This window comes from Pinus tabuliformis, chromosome 8 (assembly GCF_031772625.1).
Source record: "Pinus tabuliformis cultivar Carrire ecotype Pingquan chromosome 8, CPIR1, whole genome shotgun sequence".
In the NCBI taxonomy this organism is placed as follows: Eukaryota; Viridiplantae; Streptophyta; class Pinopsida; order Pinales; family Pinaceae; genus Pinus; species Pinus tabuliformis.
This window is the reverse complement of record NC_142294.1, coordinates 612,970,947-612,986,055: the sequence shown is the minus strand read 5'-3', so window position 1 is coordinate 612,986,055 and position 15,109 is coordinate 612,970,947.

The window sequence follows — 15,109 nt, the reverse complement described above, 5'->3', positions numbered from 1 at the left end:
ATAGAGTTGTTTCATGTTAGAGTGATTTCAAATCATACAAAGATTGATGCATTATTTGATGGTGGGTCACAATCAAGATTGATTTCAAAAGACTTTGTTAAAAAACTAAAGGTTGAAACTATACCTCATCATAAGCCATATACATTGGGTTGGAGAGTAAACAATGCAAACTTACAGGTTACAAGGAAGTGTTTATTCAAGTTCGCCATTACTAAAAAGTTGATTGATGAAGCTGAGTTAGATGTAGTTCCAGTTGAAATCTTAAGAATAATTTTGCGTAGTCCTTATTTGTATGATATAAAAGAAATATTTTATCACCATGACAACAAATACATATTTCTCAAGAATGGGGTGGAGTACATAGTGAGAGCCCATCGCAAAAAGATGAACATTTCTTTGGTTAATTCAAGGAAGATGAAGAGACTAGTAAACACAAGTAAAAACTTTGTGCTTATCATGATCAAGAAAAAGAATGATATTGATTATGAGTCTTTTGAAGGTTGTGATGATAAATTGAAATCTGATTTGTTTGATGTGGTAAGAAAGCATGGAGAGATGTTTCAGGAACCAAAGGGGTTATCTCCTAAGAGGGGAATTCAGCATTTCAGTGGCAATAGGATGTTCCACTTCCAAACATTGGCATGTATCACATTTCTATTATGGAGAGCTTGGAAATAAAAAAGAAAATTCAATAATTGCTAAGCAAATATATCATATGCCCATCTACTTTGCCATGTGGTTCGCCCATTGTCTTGGTGCCAAAGAAGGATGGAACTTGGCGCATGTGTGTGGATTTCCATGCATTAAATAAAATCACAGTAAAGAATTGTATCCACTCCCAAGAATTGATGATTTGCTTGATCATTTTAGGTATGCAAAGTATTTCATTAAGTCATATTTATGAAGTGGTTATCATCAAGTTAGGATAGCTGAAGAAAACATTTGGAAAACTGCATTTAAAACTAAACAAGGATTGTTTGAGTGGCTTGTTATGCCTTTCAGCCTTACAAATTCTCTAGCTACTTTCATGAGGGTAATGAATGATGCATTAAGACCATTTCTAGATGATTTTTTCATTGTCTACTTAGATGATATCCTCATATTTAGCAAGCCGAGAGATGAACATGTCATGCATGTAAACAACGTACTTGATGTCTTGAGAAAATAATAGTTGTTTTTAAAGATGTAGAAGTGTGAATTTGGAAAGACTTCTTTAGTGTATTTGGGACACACTGTTGGAGGAGGTGAGCTGAAGATATAACCCTCTAAGGTTGAGGTAATTCTGAATTGGCCCAAGCCCAATATAGTTACAAACGTAAGAAGCTTTTTGGGGGCAACACAATATTGGAGAAAGTTTATTTCTAATTTTTCTTCCATTGTGGCTCCATTACATGCATTGACAATTGTCAAGAAAGTCTTCCATTGGGGAGATGTACATCAAAAAGAATTTGATGCTTTGAAGCAAAAGATAAGTTCAGCACTGGTATTGGCACTTCCGGATCTTAGACAACCATTTGAGATTCAAACGGATGCAAGTGATTATGCCATGGGAGCAGTTCTATTGCAACATGGTAAGCCCATTTCATTTCATTTTGAAATATTTAATGGAGTTGTAACTAACTATCCCACATATGAAAAAGAACTTTATGCATTGGTAGAAAGTGTTAAGAAATGGAAGCACTATTTGATGGGGAAGGAGACCATCATCCATACCAACCATCAACCATTGCAGTATTTACGGTCACAGTCAAAGTTGCAGCAATCACCACATTTTAGATGGATGGGTTTTCTACAACAATTTCATTTGGTTATCAGGTATGAAAAGGGAATCTACAATAAGGTAGTTGATATGCTTTGAAGGCCTATTGTAACTTCATTTGTTATACTCAAGCATAATTCTATTTTGCATGAAAGTCACATAGAACAATATGCAAATGATAGTGACTTTCAAGAAGTATATGCAAGCTTGAGTCAAGGAAATTTGAAGAGTTGGATTATCATGTACATAACAGTTTGTTGTATCACCTGAGAAATTTTTGTATTCCACAGGGAGAAAGAAACAATATCATAAGGGAGGCACACACTTCATTGATTTCTGGACACTTTGGTGTAGGCAAGACAGTAGTGAATCTTCAAAGGTATTGTTATTGGCCATGCATGTTGGACACTATTTCTCATTTCATAAGAGGATGTTCTTTGTACTACAAGTAAGCCTAGCAATAGGAAAATTGGTTTATACACTCCAATTTCGATACCTTCATGTCCATGAGACAATATCTCAATGGATTTTGTAGGAGGTCTTCTATTGTCAAGGAAAGGTCATGATTACTTGTATGTAGTTTTAGACAGGTTCAACAAAATGTTCATACTAACAGCATGTAAAAGGAAAATTACAGCTGAACAAACAACTCATCTTTTCTTCCAAAAAATTTGGGTTCATTTTGGTGTTCCTACTTCTATTGTAAGTGATCAATATTCTCGATTTGTTGGGAATTTCTGTTCAAATTTGTGGGACATGCTGGACACAAAGTTAAAGAAGAGCATAGTCTTTCATCCACAAATAAATGGACAAACCAAGGTGGTCAATAGAATAGTTATTCAACTCCTTAGATGAATATTTGGCACATTTTTTATTGATTTGATTTTAGACCAATGAACGAATGCCACGTGGCAAGCTCAGAGGCCACACATGGCACCTCCCAAGGGTCGGATTGGTGTCTAACTATGGAGAAAAATTTATTGGCAGTAGTCAGGGTGGAACCCACGACTTACCACACATAGACCATATGCCTTACCAGCTATGCTATTGGGTAGTTCTTACCTAATGTATTCATCACATATATTTGAGTTGTAACGGATTGGAGGCTGGTGGTTAGGGGAGGACTAGCCTGTAGGCTAGACCTCCCCCCATGTGAACACAATACTTCAAACCACAAGTGGTTCTGCTCTCTTAACCTTGGCAGCTACGTAACCCCCCACTTTGATGGTTAAGAGTTCGCATGTGAATGCAACCTCCAACGATTAGTTAACATGACGGTTCTGGCCAGAACTCCGTAATGGTTAGCATGTGAACACGGCGAACATAATACCTAACGTTTATCTCCAACGATTCGGATGGAACATAACCATGTCGGTTAATGCGATGCTAACCATCGCATGTGAAAAATCCACCATTGCTGCTGAAGTTCACTGTTTAAGTTAGCGCTAATCTCATTTTAACTCTAATTAAGTGCAGTTTATATTAATTAATTGCAAGTTTATTCTAGCGGTAAGTTTGGTGGTGCCCCAAAATTCGGGCCTGCCACCAAAATTAGTGGCACTAACTAGATATGTCCCAGAATTAGAGGAAAAAACGTAGGGAAATATTGACTGAGCTCTAGAGAAGTCAATTTTCGACCAAATTGAGCTTAGAAAGAGGTGTTCTTGGCTAATTTGGACATTTTGAACAGATTTGTGCCAGGAGCCATAGAACTTTGTAAAACAACATTTTTCCACATTGAGATAATACAGAGGCCCAAGCCATGGAAGTTGGACCAAGGAGATGTAGCTCACGAGGGGTGAACTCCTTCATGAAAACATTGTGTTAATATGTTTCTTTGATGGTTTGCTGCACTGTGAATGTTTACTATTCAGTATTGTTTTCTAAAAGTATTTTTCTCATGAATGTCTTTTTAAATTTAAGGAAATCTACCTGATTGTATGCACAAACAGCTAATGAACTCTCAGCACAAGAAGCAATAACCAAACACATATTTATAAATCTGTAATTGTTATTAGCACAACAAACTAGTCATACAAAAAAAGATCATATACGCTGGTATGATCTCTATATATATGATTTTATGTTCATACTCTTGTATATCTTTAATTCCTTTTTCATATTAGCTATTTATGCTTGTGTTAGCTCACTAGTATATTTTCTACCATATTGATATCTATAGTTTATATGGTTGTTTATATTCATTTATTTTATGTATGGCTTATGTTTTATTTATGACAGGGTTGCTATTGCTTAGAATCAATAATTGAGAAGGTTGAGCAAAGCTTCAAGAGTTCCATTCACCACTCTTATTGGTGGAAAATTCGCCAACCATTTTGACAATGTTTTCACTTAGCATTATATTTATCATCACCATAGTTAACTACTTTTAGTCATTTATTGCTTCCTTTACGTATATCAATTATTTGGGTGCATACGAGTTAAAATATATGAGTGGAAGACTATAAGTGATTACTCATTTTCACTCTCATAAATGGGGAAGGCAATAGTGCATTCTCATCTTTTCACTTGGTGTTGGGTAAAAGTATGTAGATTAATTAAAGGACTACTAGAGTGTCCACTTGCTTCTATTAGTATGAGAGGCCTACTTAGTTACCAATCTATCAAACTAAAAACCCTTTTATCATTGTTTTGATTTTAGTAATTAGCAAACATTTGAGTGTGAAAAATAAGACATTCTTGAACATGATTGCATAGAATACTATGACATGTGTGAGACGTTTCAATGCATGCCTAGTCCAAAGTGCTCATGATTGAAGCATGTGTGCTTTACATTTCAAGAAGTGTAATTAGATTAATTTTGTTTTCATGCTTTCTTAGCTTAACCCTTCAACTTTTGTTACAATAGAATTGTAACACCCTCATCCCACATCTACTAAAGTAACCGGCCAACTCAGGCAAACATGCAATGATAGGCCACTCTGATATGATTCAAAATCATAAGTTACGTTTAGGAAGTGGAAATAATAGAAACACACCATACAAACCTTGAACATCAGCATTAGGACCATTTGGATCCATCCCAACCTTTCTGCCAACTAGCCCCTAGGTCCCACTACGATTTCTAACCACTTGACCCCTGGACACTCCCATGCTATAGGCTTGCTACTGTCCAAGAGGCTCTGGACACTCTCATGACAATGCATGCTAGCATCCAGGGACTATTTTTCTTAGTGCTGTGCCAATGTCCCCGACATTTGAGGTACTTTTTCAGGCCCAAAGCCCAGGTCACTACCTAACATTGAATGACACCTTCAAAACAGTAAGAGAATAGGGAAATGACAGTACAAAAGAAGTTACTTGAATAAGAAAATGATTGGTCCCCTACTAACCATGATGGGCATTTCGTCAAACATGTCATGAATATGTAATCTACATGTGTAAATAACATATTTGAGAATAAGGGTCTCATACTTAGCTGAGAATCGCTAAGAGGCATTTATGCCTCAACACATTAGTTTCCATTCAGTCATAGATACATTTTTCATTCATTTACAAGTAAAAAAATGATGAGATCCATACCCAGATACTGTCATAAAAAATATACACAACCAACATAATAGAAATAGAAATACCAAGGAAATCATGACCATATAACCCATATGTAAACTAGTATAATACTCATAGAAATACAAGGAGAAATAAACTCATATTGATGATGCAAAATACAAACCCAAGATGGGACTTCCACATTCCACCCAACCATAGAATGGTTGAACCAAATATCTCTTCAGCCAGTCACCCCCATGCCATATTCCAAGCATGAATGTGGGATCTCATATAACACATCAACCAAGAACCATCCAGGGCTTCTAAAGGCCAACCACCTCAACCGATCAAACAATGATCCACCTCACCATTGGACATCACAAACCATCATTAGATTGGTCTCTATCGAAGCTTTCCAGGGCTCCAGATCATTTGTTCCAACCAAGGCTCCAAGACTAGTAACTCAACCCACATCTTGTACTGGGCTCAGAGCATTTGTCCAACCAAGGCTCCAGGACTAGTAACTCAACCCACCAAGGGATCCAGAGTGTTATTCCAACCAAGGATTGAGGCCTAGTAACTAAACCCAAGTTGATACAGGGCCCTAAAGCTTTTTTCCAACCAAGGCTCTAGGAACTAGTATCTCAAACCAAGCTAAGGAAGCATGTGAACCAACCCAAAACAAAAAAAGGAATAAATCCAAAATCACAATGGTTATCCAAGAAATGGAAAGGCTAGGAAAATTCATTGTCAATATCATCCATCCTCCATGCCAATGACAAATCATGGCCAATAAATGACATGCATATGCCATGCATGCTAAGAATAGTGAGTAAAACATACATTCAACTTGGTACCTGAAAGAAAAATCCACTGTAGTTGTTGATCGTGATGTCCAATTGCTCTTTCCTTCTCTTCCTTTTCCTTCTTGCTCCAAAATTCCAAGTATGCCACACTCTCCAAGAGTTCTCCAAGAAACTCTAAGTATCCAAGGATGAGAGAGAGAGAGAGAGAGAATAATGAGATAGCTTCAAAAATGGACTGACAAAAATCTGTTTACTGATCCTCATAATCATTTTTATGAATGAGGCCTCTATTTTCTTTATTTTCCATTATTTCCATTCATTTTCCTCCTCACATGCAACCTGTGACCTTTCACCTTCCCTTTCTCCTAATTTCCATTACTTTCATAGGTAAATGTGCCAAAAATTCCATTTTTCCTTTCCAAAACCTTAGCCATTACCTTTGAAAATTTCCTTAGCCATTAATAGCAAAATGAACACCCACACTAGGATGCCTTGCCCAAAATTCAACTTGGAATAAGTGTCCCATCAACCGTGGTTATTATTTTGACTTTATTAACTTTATTACATGGAATTTTCACCAGCATTGTTAGAGAACCCTCCCCCTTGGGGGAACGCCATCCTCGATGTTCAAAAAAAGGTATAACCACAAGGCTACTGTAAGAAAAATATATTTCTGATGGATAGTTATAACTTACCTCGATTTAGTATTTACAATGATCAAAATGTTGAGAAGTAAACCAACATGAAAACATAACAAACATAACATCATAATGACATGACACCCATACTGCTTATTGGATCTTTATAACATATCTCATGGTGGTATTTAAATCCTTATACATATGTACATATACCAAACATCACCAAAACATGTACCAAAACATATATCGAGACATATACCAAAACACCATACCAAAACTGCTTTGCCTCAACTGGAAAACAAGGAAGGATACATAGCCCACATTTGATCTACCATCTCCAATGTCACTTCATTGGGCCCAAAAGTGCTTCTATTGCACCTTAACCTGCTTAATTTGTTGGTTTTGAAGCATGAGCACCTTTTTCTACAATATAATTGAGGCTCTGGCTGGAATTATCCATCTAGTTCCTCTAGCAACATAGACTAGTCAATCACATGATAAACATATTTAACATACTTATTAACCAATGACACATAAAAATCATGGAATTTCACTATCAGAGGTAGTGTAAGTCGATAGGCTACTTGTCCAATCCTCTCAATGATACTGAAGGGTCCACAAAATCATGGTGCCAGCTTGGCACATGATATAATCCGTAAGGAGCTCGTCTCTAGTTTGATGCATAAGTACATTTGTTCCCCAACTCGAAAATCCTTGAACAACCTCTTCCAATACAGATAACTCTTCTTCCTATCCTGTGCTACCTTTAGATTCTTCTTGATTACCTTAATTTCGTACTCCATCTCTGCCAACATGTCTGGTCCAATGAACACCATGTTAACTGGATCACTCTAACTGATAGGAGTATTGTAACTCCACTCATACAATGCCTCAAATAGATTCATCTTCAAATATTCTTGATACCTATTGTTTTAAGAAAACTCTACTAGTGGAAGATCCTCTTCCCACTTTCATTGTTGATGCATCACATACATACTCAACATGTCCTCCAATATCTTGTTGGCCCTCTCTGTCTGTGCATCTGTCTGTGAATGATAATTTGTACTGAAGGCCAACTCTGTGCCCAAACTTGCAAACAATTGCTTCCAAAAATTGGAAGTGAACTTTTCATCTCTATCTAACATGATCTTCTTTGGAACACCATGCAATGTGACCACATCTCTGATAAATACCTGTGCTACATCGCTAGCTGAGAATGTAGACTTCAATGGAATGAAGTGCTCAACCTTTGTCAACCTGTTCACAATAACCATGATGGAATCATGTTGTCTCATTGTCCTCGATAAACCTGTGATGAATTCCATGGAAATGACCTCCAATTTCCATTAGGGAATCACAATCGGATATGGAAATCCACCTACATGTTTACACTTTGCCTTCACACGCTGACAATCCAGACACCTACCTAGAAGCTCTGCTACATCCTTCTTCAGATTTGTCCAATAATAAAACTTGTTTATTGTGGTCAATGTCTTCTAATAACCAGGGTGAACTGAATATGGTGTCACATGAAACTCCCTCAAGATCACCTTCTTGAGCTCACTACTATCTAACACATATAGCCTTTCTTTGAATCTAACAAATCCATCTGTTGTAAGGAAATAGTCCACATCTTATGCACCTACACCTATAACTATACGTTTACTACTACCTATACCTGTACCTGTACTCTGCTGCAACTTGTGCATAATCTCCATATACATGAAATCCTACTAACCTTCCTACAAAATCATATCATGTACGTCTGTCCCATAGAAGCTCATAACTTCTAAATGATTTACCTGTATCTTCCTGCTAAGAACATCTGCCACATTGTTCTCTTTACCTTTGATGTACTTGACATAAAAATCGAACTCACTGATCATGGCCAACCACTGACCCTGCTTGCCATTCAGATTCATTTGGTCAAATAGATATCACAACCCACTGTGATCACTCATCAATATAAACCTCCTGCCCAAAAGATAGTGTCTTCGCATCTTCAATGCATGTATGATATCTGCCAACTCAAGATCATGTGTAGGGTAGTTTTGCTTGTGCTGATTCAGTTTTCATGACTCATAATATACCACCTATCCATCCTGCATAAAGACTCCACCAAGTCCTTTCTTGCAAGCATCTATGCATACTACAAACATTTTGTCCATATCTGCAATTTTTAACACTAGTGCATTTGTCACCAACTTCTTAAGATGCTCAAAACTAGCCTCACACTCCTCTATCCATTCAAACTTCTTACCTTTTCTCTGCAATGATGTGATAGGATAAGAAATTTGTGACATGTTCCTAATGAACCTCTTGTCAAACCTGCCAACCCCATGAAACACCTCACCTCCTCTACATTCCTGCGAGTTACCTACTCCATGATGGCCCTTATCTTTTCTATATCTATTGAAATTCCCTCGTTGGAGACAACATGCCCCATGTAATGTACCTCAATTTGAAAGAAAATATTCATGTTGAGCTTAGCATACAACTGATGCTCTCTCAACAATATCAACACTGCTGTAAAATGCTCGACATGCTCTTCCTCATTTTTAGAATATACCAATATGTCATCAATGAACACAATAACAAGCTTATCTAAATATGGATGCAACACACTATTCATTAAGCACATAAATGTAGCCGTTGCATTAGTCAGACTGAATGGAACTACAACAAACTCATAATGCCCATACCTGGTCCAGAAAGTTGTCTTGTAAATGTCCTCCTCTTTGATGTGTAACTGATGATATTTAGATCTTAGATCAATATTTGAGAACATTGTTGCTCCCTTCAATTTATTGAACAAGCCATTAATCATCGACAATAGATACATGTTCTTGATGGTTACTTTGTTCAACTTCCTATAGTCAATGCATAATCTAAGAGTACCATATTTATTCTTTACAATCAAAGCCGGTACACCCTATGGTGATATGCTTGTCCTAACGTATCCCTTGTCCAACATTTCCTTCAACTGTAGCTTCAACTCTACCAATTCAAGTGTACTCATCCTATACAGTGCTTTTGATGCCAGAGCTGCCCCTGACACTAACTCAATAGAAAAGTATACTTCCCTGTGTGGTGGCAACTCTTTAATGTCCTCAAGAAATACATCCTAAAACTACTGTAGAACTGGGTACTTGCTCAAAAAAATTTCATCCTCAACTTCCTTACCTTTATCAATAGAAATGTGCACTACAAATAACATACACCCTTTCATGTGGCTGAGCTTTTCTTGCATAGTTGTTACCATCCTAATTGATGTGGCTTTCTTCTTGCCCTGAAAGACTCCTGTTTCTCCATTTTCATCCAAGCACTCAATGGCCTTATCATAAAAGCCCACCTTAGTTCTATGAAGGTACAACCAATCCATGCCCAACAACATATTATATGATCCCAATAGTAAGACATTCAAATATGTTGCACTAGGCATACCATTCAAATCAAATGCACAAGCTCTTACCCAATGATGAACTTGCTTCTTTGTACTTGTATCCAACTACACTAACCAAGGTTTTGCGTGCAATTCCTTACTCAAACCACACTTATCCACCAAGTCAGGACTAACATAGCTATAATTAGATCTAGGGTCAATCAAAATAGAAATAACTTGATCACAAAGCTTGCCATCCATCTCAAGGATAGATGCCTAATGGTCTACATATTTGTTATACAATGTTGCATAAATACGAGGAACACTCTAACCAACATCCCCAACAGGTTGTGCCTCCTGTGCACTATATATTTAAGGCCTACCACCCTGATACTATGGGTAATCTCTCCTGCAATGATCCCCTCCACAAGTTCAACACCGCATGAGCTCCTTATTGTGCTCCTCAAATTGATTTTCCTGTCCTCTGTTAGATGCACTAAACCTCTTAGGTGGTGAAAAATTCTCTTTATTACCCGAATGCTGTGGTTTTACTCACTTCCTATCCCATTTTCCCTTGTTCATTGCATTACCTTTCTAGTATGGCTTAGTCTCATACTTGCACTTTGATTGTTCGTAGCAATGATTTAGATTTCAAATGGCCTCCTCCAATGATCTATTCTCATCGAACTTAATCCTATCTTTGAATTCCATTAATATCCAACTAGTGAATCTCTGAATCTTGGTCTTCTCTTCCTTGAGGTAAGGCACATACCTCAGTAGCTCCAAGAACTTGCTAGTCTACTCCTCATTTATCATTGATCCTATCTTTAGCTCATAGAATTCCTTTTCCCTACCATCAATGTATCTCTCTAATAGATACTTATTCTTGAATCGTTTCTCAAACTCACTCCAAGTCAAGTATTCCTCACATATACCTCTAACATTATTCACATCTTCCCACCAAATCTTTGCTTTACCTTTGAGACCAAATGTAGCTATTCTAGCTTTCATGTTCTCTGAATAGTCATGCAACATGAAGAACTTCCTCATAACAAGAAACCATGCCTCTACGTCTTGTGATTTCTTCATCTCTTCGTCAAATGTTGGTGGATTTTCTTTCTTAAACTCATATGAAAAGTATCCCCTATCACTCCTCCTATAATGATGATAACAATATCAATCATTATGCCTATTACAACTAGAACTAGAATGGTACCTGTGTCTATAACCTCCCCTATCTGGAGTGTCCAACAATCTGCCATCTCTCACTGTGTCATCTCTATTTGACCTATGACCACCATGTGACCTACTGCCATATGCTCGATTAGTGTTATCCTTTTGCTCATGGCTGATCTAAAGTGGTCCACATCGTTGCAAATTTGACAAACTCTAAAGTATCATTTCATTTACCTCTGCTAGCTTCTCTTGCCCATGTATGATTATGTCATTATCCTCCTTACAAATATTTATTTCTTCCTTTAATATTTTCAGTGTATCTACCAAATTGGAAGAATTTCCAACACCATACTACTTGTTTGATTCATAAGGAGAGTATTTATAGTCTACCATCTTTCTAGTGATTGGATATTTCTTCTACAAGGTATATCATTTCAGCTAAACCAAACAATAATAAACCAACATACTATAGTATATCTCGGGGAGGATACCTTGTCTACAAGATCAACAAATCAATGTGATACATGTATAACATAATCATTACAACATATAGAACATAGCAGATAAGCATATAACCATGCAACCATCATTCTAGCTAGGGTCCTATCATCAATGCATGACCTTATCAACGATGCATACCATGACCTCATGTATGATAATGACCATTACATCACTGTACACTTGACCACATGAAAACATTAACATGCATAAGCAATTCGTAGTCCGCCACACACACATACACACATATAATCAAGCATAAATGAACAATACTTGTAACCAAGCCTACAAGAATGATACATGTAACCAAACATACAAGAATGTAACCAAGAATACTAGAATGATACATCTAAGTGACATATAATGAAATGTAACCAATCATACACTCATGATGATGCATCCCACAACAACACCATCAACTTCCACATGGTGACATCACTATAGCTATGATCAACACCATGCAAATGAAACAAGTGCATGGAATACAAGAATAAGAGAGACACATGCAACCAACATGAATGCATGAATAACACACACAACCCATCCAGTCCAAGAAATGAACCATGCTCTGATACCACTTTGTAACACCTTGCTCCCACATCTACCCAAGTAACTGGCCAACCAGGGTAAACATGCGACGAGAGACCACTACGATATCATTCGACATCCTAAGTTACATGAAGGAAGTGGAATCGATGGAAACACACCATATAAACATTAAACATTAGCATTAGGACCCTTGGAACCATCCCAACCTTTCTTCCAACCATCCCTTGGGTCCCACTGAGATTTTAGACCACTTGATCCTCGAACGCTCCCATGTTATAGGCCTGCCAGTATCCAGGAGGCTCTAGATGCTCCCATGACAAGGCATGCCAACATTCAGGGAATATTTTTCTTAGTGCCATGCTAATGTCCCTGAGATTTGAGCCACTCTTTTAGGCCTAGAGCCTAAGTCGTTGCCCAGAATTGAATGACACCTTCATAACAATGAGATAACAGGGGAATGACAGAAAAAATATAGTTACTTTAATAAAACCTTGACTGGACTCCTAGTAGCCATGACTGGCATTTCATCCAACATTTCACTAATATGTAATCTATAGGTGTAAATAACAGATATGAGCATAGTGGTATCATACTTAGTTGATAATTGCTAAGAAGAATTGATGCCTCAACAAATAATCTGCCATTTCATTCATTTCGTGATAGATACATTGTTCGTTCATTTACAAGTAAAAACATGATGAGAGCCATACATAGCTACTATCATAAAACATATACATAACCAGCATAATAGCAACAGAAATACCAAGGCAATCATGGCCATATAACCCACATATAAACTAGTATAATACTCATAGAAATAAAAGAAGAAATAGCATCATATTCTTGATGTAAAATCCAAACCTGAGATGGGACTTCCACATTCCACCCGACCATATAATGATTGAGCCAAATCTCTCATCAACCATTTAACCCCATGCCATATTCCAAGCATGAATGTGGGATCTCATAGAAAATATCAATCTAGGACCATACAGGGCTTCTAAAGGCCAACCAACTCAATCCATTAAAAGAGTTTTTCCATTGCATAGTCATACATCACAAAACCATCATGATATTGGTGTCTATCTAAGCCTTGCAAGGCTCCAAAGTGTTTGTTCCAACCAATCCTCCAATACTAGTAACTCAACCCACAAATTATACCGCGATCAAGAGAGTTTGTCCAACCAAGGCTCCAGGACTAGTAACTCAACCCACCAAGGGCTCTAGAGAATTTTTCCAACCAAGGCTCTAGGACTAGTAACTCAAACCAAGATGATATAGGGCTCCAAATCATTTGTACAACCAAGGCTCCAAGAGCTAGTAACTCAATGCAAGCTAAGGAAATATGAGAACCAACCCAAAATACAAAAGGGAATAAATAGACAATCACCATGGCTATCCAAGAAATTGGAAGGACAGACAAATCCACTATCAATCCCGACCATCCTCCATGCTAATGACAGATCACGAACAACAAACCACATGCATATTTCATTAATGCCCAAACTAGTGAGGAAAACATACATACAACTCAGTACCTAGAAGAAAAACCCACTTTAGTTGTTGATTCTGATGTCCTCTTGCAATTTCTTACTCCTCCTTTTCCTTATTGTTCCTAACATACAAGTATGCCACACTCTCCAAGAGTGTTCCAATAAACTCTAAGTATCCAAGAATGAGAGAGAGAGAGAGAGAGAGAGAGAGCTCCAAAACTGAACTGACAAAAGTCTATGTACTGATCCTCAAAATCCTTTTTATGAATGAGGCCTCTATTTTCTTCATTTTCCTTCTCACATGTAACATGTGACCTTTCACCTTCCTAAGTTTCTCCTAATTTCCATTATTTTCATATGTAAATGTGCCAAAAATTCCATTTTGCCTTTCCAAAGACTTAGCCATCGCATTTGCCAATTTCCTTAGCCATTAATAACCAAATGAATAGCCACACTAGGATGTCTTGCCCAAAATTCAGCTTGGAATAAGTGTCTCATTAACCATGGTTATTATTTTTCCTTTATTAAATTTTATTACATGGAATTTTCACGAGGGTTGTTGCAATAATTTTAGAGCTTGGCCTTCATTAGCTTACCCTAGTACTTAATTTAGACATGACAACTAATACATAGTAGGTATTTTTATATTGTATTTCACTTCTAAGTCTATAAACACCTAGATTAACATAAATAGTATGTCATAATTTAGGCATCCAAATAATCCTGACAATATATTTAATGTGTATATATTAACCACTTGTATTAGGTTACTTGTATCATAAGAATTATTAAAAACTAGTTCTATTTCATGTTTTGAATTTTCCTTTTTAACATTACTTATTCTTTTTTTGTTGAATGTTTGTTTGAATCATTATATTAATTTATTATTCATATTATTTTTCCTCTAAGGATAAGAAAGCAACCCAACAAGTTAGATATGATATTTGTTCTTCTAATTCACATCCACATTGTGTGCTTGCCACTTTAATATTTTTATGTGAATTTGTTTATCTATTTATTTATTTCTAGTGGTGTAGCCACAAATTCAATAGTATTACATTGGGATCAATGATCATTGAATTTACTTTCTTTTCAAAAGAAAATATGTTACTTTCACTTGAGTTATTTTCAAGTACCACAGTTTCAATAATTTGGATGTCATGCTTTTCAAAAGCTAAAACTGGACCAATATTAAGCAATGATTAACGATGTTCATTTTGTTAGATCTGAGACTTTTGTGAACCATATTGTAGATAATTGACTTTCGGATTAATCACATCATTAGGATTTGGTCG